We start from the raw sequence: 6,301 nt of genomic DNA on the forward strand, positions 1-6,301 counted from the left end.
TCTATTTCAGTTTTCTGTTATTTCTGCTGATTCTTGTTCATAGGATTTTGTTTTTTATTTTTTTTTTTAAATATATTTTATTGATTTTTACAGAGAGGAAGGGAGAGAGAGATAGAGAGCTAGAAACATCGATGAGAGAGAAACATCGATCAGCTGCCTCCTGCACATCTCCTACTGGGGATGTGCCCGCAACCCAGGTACATGCCCTTGACGGGAATCAAACCTGGGACCTTTCAGTCCGCAGGCCGACGCTCTATCCACTGAGCCAAACCGGTTTCGGCGATTTTGTTTTTTAGATGCTTGGTTATCTCTGACCTTGTTGGACACTGAAATATAGAAATAATTTGAGGTCCCAAATGTTACAATCTTCCCTTGAATATCTTTAGGGTCTCTCTAAATTATAACATTCTGTGGTATTTATCCAGATGAGTTGATTAGTGAGCTACAAATGAATGAGATTCCATTGTATTATTTAGAAATATATGTGTATATCTTCCTCAATTTATTCATATCATTAAATGCTTTAATTTTGGGAAGCTAATTTGATCTAATAGTTAATTTTGAACCAAGCATTTATATTCCTTTTTTGCATATTTGATTAAAACAGATATAATTAATGTTCTAGTTTTTTATTTATGTTCCTTGTTATATACTGCAAACATTAAAAAAATTATTCTAGTCTGGCCAGTGTGGCTCAGTTGTAGAGCGTTGACCCATGAACCAGGTGGTAGGGTTCAATTCCCGGTCAGGACACATGCCCAGGTTTCGGGCTCAATCTTCAGTGTGGGACTTGCAGGAGGCAGCTGATTGATGATTCTCTCATCATTGATGTTTCTATGTCTCTGTCCCTCTCCCTTCCTCTCTGAAATCAATACAAATATATTAAAAATATTTTAGATTTAACATTCTGAGTCAGATGACTTTTAGAGCTTTAATTGATTAATATATGTATTTATATTGCCCGAGTTAAAAAGTCATGTTTATGTTAAAAATAATTTGTATACATGACGTTCTTTGTTTATACTAAGTTTAGAACATGGGAGTGCAACTACTAGGAAGTAACAACACTTTTGCACAAGAGAAGTAATACAGATATTACACTCTAATTTGTTCTGATTATATTTTACAGATTCTGAGAGATTTTGATCACGGAGATATAATCCCCTGGGGACTCTATTCAAGAGCCACATGATCTAATAGAATGCTGTAGATAAAAGTAATAAGTTTTGAAAGTTACTTTGAAAAAACTTAAGTTTATTAATCATTGAGCATGGGATTCACTCTTTTCTAAGAGCTGCTGTAATTGTGCCTCCTCAAATTCGATATTCATTCCAACAAAATGATAAAATCAAATTGCAGCAAGTCATAAGAATTCTTCCTTTTTAACTCTAATTTTTTGCCAGAATATCATCTTATTCCATTTTAACTCTTTCTTTAACTTTATTACATCTAATCATAAGTATCTTACAGTTATTCCTCTGGTTAGAACATCATTCTTTCTGGGGAAATGAAGTTTTGCATTACACTATTTTTTCACATGCTTCGAGGATTAGAAATACAATACTGCTCAAATAAGTAGTATATATATTAGTTTACTTAAAATTAATTTCCTTTGAAACACAAGAATAAACACTGGTCTGTTTATAACTGGATCACAAGATATATTTCTCTTTTTCTACTGGGGATGAAAATCATACCCAGGCTTTAGATATAAGAATGTATACATGAGGGAATTAAAATTATTGTGAATCTGTTCTCTTTTTTTCTGCCCTATACCTCTTTTACTTCATCACATTACCTTCTCCTCATAGAGATTCTATATTAAAACAAACCGACACAAAAATGAGATAATAGGTGCAGAAATGGATTTTTCCTTCATTCACATACAAGAAACCACTGCATTTTAGTGTACTTTGGAGAGAGAGTAATTTAGCTTTTCTTTGATTTGTATTTTCTTATTTGTAGAATAGGAAAGTAATTTTCAGTTTTTTAAGGCATTTTTGAAGCAGAGATGATCATAATCTTTTTTCAAAAATTCAAGTGCTATTTTGTTTTCTGTGCAGTTTGCTCTTAAGATCATCAGGAGGATACAAAAAGGAGGGACTAGAAGAACAGAGCAGTTGCCTAAACCATCTTAGACTAAGATTATATTTCATTAGTTCTCCTAGGTTCTTCAACGACATAAGATCACGGAAAAGTCAGGAAGGAGACAGACCTGGAACCCTGGGCCTAGAGGCCAGATGCCACAACAGGCACCTGAGCCTTAGCCGTGTGAGACCCAGCTCCTGGGTTCATGACCTGATCCCCAGGATGGATCTCACAACTAACAAACTTGCAACAATTTGCGTACTTTAACCAAACGAGTCTCGTACTAAATTAGATGCAAAACACACTCATCAAGAGACCTGGATTATATCGTGGTGTCTGTATTAATTAGCTAAATAGATAAAATAGTATTTTAAAGAGCCCAATTCCTTCCCTGTGTGGAAAGAATAATATGGGTCTGAGTCTTTTTTTCCTTCTTACCTGATTAAGCTCCTTGTATCCTACTGATTGCCTGCACAAGTCATTGTGTATTCATCATGTTGGTGGTACTGAATGCATCTTGAAACCTTCAATATGCTCCCCTTAGTTCTTTCACAAACAGAACATTGATTTCCCGTTTAGTTCGGTTAAAGCTTTTGTTGTTTAATTCTTGCCTTTGTAGAATCCACTGTTAATATCATTATAATGCCTTTGACACTTAAATCTGGACAAAATCCTTCTTCTTCCTATTGTATTAAGGTTAACAGACAGGGTATTCACAGGCTCCAGCATTGGTTTAAGAATGCCATTGACCAATCCTGGTCTAAGTCACCACAGCACAGGGCAGATGTTCCCCCACGACCCATTTACTGTTCTAGCATATTGACCACCCTTTCCTTTTTGCTAACTTGAGCTTGGAAATAGCAAGGGAACACTGCTGCTTGAATCGTATGATATAGGTGGGAACACAAGTGCTGGCTAATCCACTGCAGCATTTGTGGGAGCCAGAGCAAAATCATTGCTTCCCTTTTGACTCGTGTATTATCAGCCAAAGTAACCAAAAACACATCTGCACCAGATGGCTCCGGAGATGATTCTGATAGTCCTGTTCCATTGCCATCATTGCACGCACCAGAAAGAAGAGTCTTGGCAGTTGGCGGTCCTGCTCCTACTCATCTAGTGGAACCCTTGCATCAGACAGTCCAGGCCAGCTTCATTGTTCCCAGAAAAGCTCCACACTCAATGCAAATGGTCAACAACCAGCACACAACTTTCTCTGTAACCCTTCCTCCAAGACTAGAGAACAGGCAGCAAATCTAACAGGTTGGCTGGGACGGGAGGCAGGCAGGTCATACTGGTTATTGGTGGCATTCTCTTCCAATAGTTCACTTCCTTCTTCTGTGGTAGGCAGATTAATGACCCTCCTCTCCCCCACGAAGAGGTCCATGTCCTAATCCCCAGAACTGGTGAAGAATGTGTTTGGTTACATAGTGAAGGGGAATTAAGGTGGCAGATGGAATTAGGGCTGCTGATAAGCTGACCTCGAGATGGGGAGAGTATCCTAAATTATTGGGGGGGGCGTGCGGGTGCGGGCAGAGTAATCACAGGGTCCTTAAATGTGGAAAGAAGAGGCAGGAGAGGAGGTCAATGAAATGCAATGTGAGAAGGGCTACTATTGCTGACTTTGAAAATGGAAGAGAGTCACTGCTAAGGAACAGGTCACTGGAGAGGGCAAGGAAGAGGATTCTCCCCCAGAGCTTCTCCAAATGAACGCAGCCCTGCTGACACCTTGATTCGAGTCTGGTGAGACCCATTTCCGACTTGTGAACTACAGAACTGTCAGTTAATACATGTTATTTTAAGCCACCAAGTTTGTGGTAATTTGTTACAGCGGCCATAGGAAACTAATACATTATCTCAGCAGTCATACAGCTGGATCATGAGGCTTAATGATGACAAAGTGGATAAAGCATGTGTTTAAAATTATTTTAAGGTCACTTATAACCATTGTCAGAGACACTGTCATCTGATCACCCTAGAACTGCTGTTGCTGACACAGACATTTTAAGTGACATCAGGAACATTTTTTGGACTTTAGAGTTTTAATACAATTCAGGAAATCTCTGCCTCTGGAATGTCCCTCGATAATTCAGATAGAGTATTTTTTTATTTTTAAAATAATTTCTAACTATCTAGTTAAAAAAAAAAAAAGGGAAGGACTAGAGTCAGTGATGTACTGAAGCCAGCTTGTGCTGGCTTGGGAGAGACAGTTGTTAAAATTTTGTGAGCCATGAATTTGTCTGCAGTGGATGTATTTTCTCCTCAGAAACCAGCAGGCACTAGCTACAGTGCGAGAGCTGGCTGCTGACCCCGCATTGGCACAGCACCTGCTAGAGTCCTCCTGGGAAGGCATCCTTAACTCGTGCTGTACCTGCCACTCCCACGATTTACCCACTGCTATCACAGAGCATGCAGCTTCCAGATTCCTTTCAATGTGCTTCCAGATAAAGCATAATTTTATTAGCATTTCTTCCTCTTTATTTTTATAACTTTGCTTTTTTTTAAAACATATTTTATTGATTTTTCACAGAGAGGAAGGGAGAGTGATAGAGAGTTAGAAACATCAATGAGAGAGAAACATCGATCAGCTGCCTCCTGCACACTCCCTACTGGGTATGTGCCCACAACCGAGGTATATGCCCTTGACCGGAATCAAACCTGGGACCCTTGCTTCCGCAGGCCGATGCTCTATCCCCTGAGCCAAACCGGTTAGGGTGATTTTTATAACTTTGCTTTTTATTGAATTTATTGGGGGGGGGGTGACACTAGTTAATAAAATTATACAAGTTTCAGGTGCAAAATTTTACGACACATCATCTGTACCCTGTATTGTGTGTTTACCACCCCAAGGCAAGTCTCCTTGTATCACCATTTTTATGGATACAGGAAGGGGTTCTAAGCTGGCAGTTGGACATCCCCCGAGGGCTCCCGGACTGCAAGAGGGTGCAGGCCAGGCTGAGGGACCCCTCGTCCCCGAGTGCACGAATTTCATGTACTGGGCCTCTAGTTGTAAATAATGCTACAATGAACATAGGGGTGCATATATTCTTTTCTCTTTTTTTTTTTTTTTTAAAAATATGGAACGCTTCACGAATTTGCTTGTCATCCTTGCGCAGAGGCCATGCTAATCTTCTCTGTATCGTTCCAATTTTAGTATATGTGCTGCCGAAGCGAGCACTCTCTTTATTTTTTAAAGTGTCGCAATAAACTTACTGTTCTGTAGCATACTTTTCTCTTCCTCAAAATCATGGAGATCTGTCCATGTATGCTCATATAGATCTGCTTTATGTTTCAAACTAAAATATAACTATCATATTTGTTGTGTATATATGTCATACTGTTTAATTGTCATACTGTTTAATTTGTGTAACAACTGCTCTAATTAAAATTTTACCACTACAAGCATTGCAGCAATAGAAAGCCTCATACCCTCTTTGTGATAATTTGTGTCTAGGATAAAAAAATAACATTTGGAATTTCTGGGTTTAAGAGTATGAACACATAATTTTAACATATATTGTCAAATTGCTTTCCAAAGAGGCTGTATAACCCCAGCGCCACCAGCACTGACTGCATAGCAATGCATTTCCTCTCATTTTGACCCAGATGTAGTCCATTTACATTTGCCAACATAATGAATAAAAAGCAGTCATTTTAATTTGTGTTTCCTTGATCAGTACTTTCATTTAATGTAATTTCATTTTATTGGCTATTTGTTTATGTCTTCAGGGAATACCAGTTCTGATGCTTTTCTCACTTTTCTAATTTTTGTCTTTTTGTAATCAATTTGGAGGCTACATTCTGGATAGTAATAATTTGTCTATTATTATGTTACAAATATTTTCTCCCAGACTGTCTTTTGATGGTACTGTTTTTTTTCTAACTTTAAATAATTGTTTTATTTTAAAATGTTTGATTTACAGAAAAGTAGAAAGGCAGTATAGAGTTTTATTGTACTTCTCACTCAGTTTTCCTATTGCTAACATTTCATACTACCACTGTACATTTGTCATAACTGATGAACTAATGTTGACACAGTATTATTAACTAATGTCCACACTTAATTCACATGTTGTTGTTTTAATTCACGGCCCCTTTTCTGTCTCAGGATTCCATTCAGGTCACCAACAGTTTAAGTTAGCTGCCAAGTCTCCTTACCCTCTTTTCTGACATATTCTCAGGTGCTCTGCTTTTTTCTTAAAAAAAATATATATAT

The sequence above is a fragment of the Myotis davidii genome, unplaced genomic scaffold (genome assembly GCF_000327345.1).
Source record: "Myotis davidii unplaced genomic scaffold, ASM32734v1 scaffold1, whole genome shotgun sequence".
Classification (NCBI taxonomy): domain Eukaryota; kingdom Metazoa; phylum Chordata; class Mammalia; order Chiroptera; family Vespertilionidae; genus Myotis; species Myotis davidii.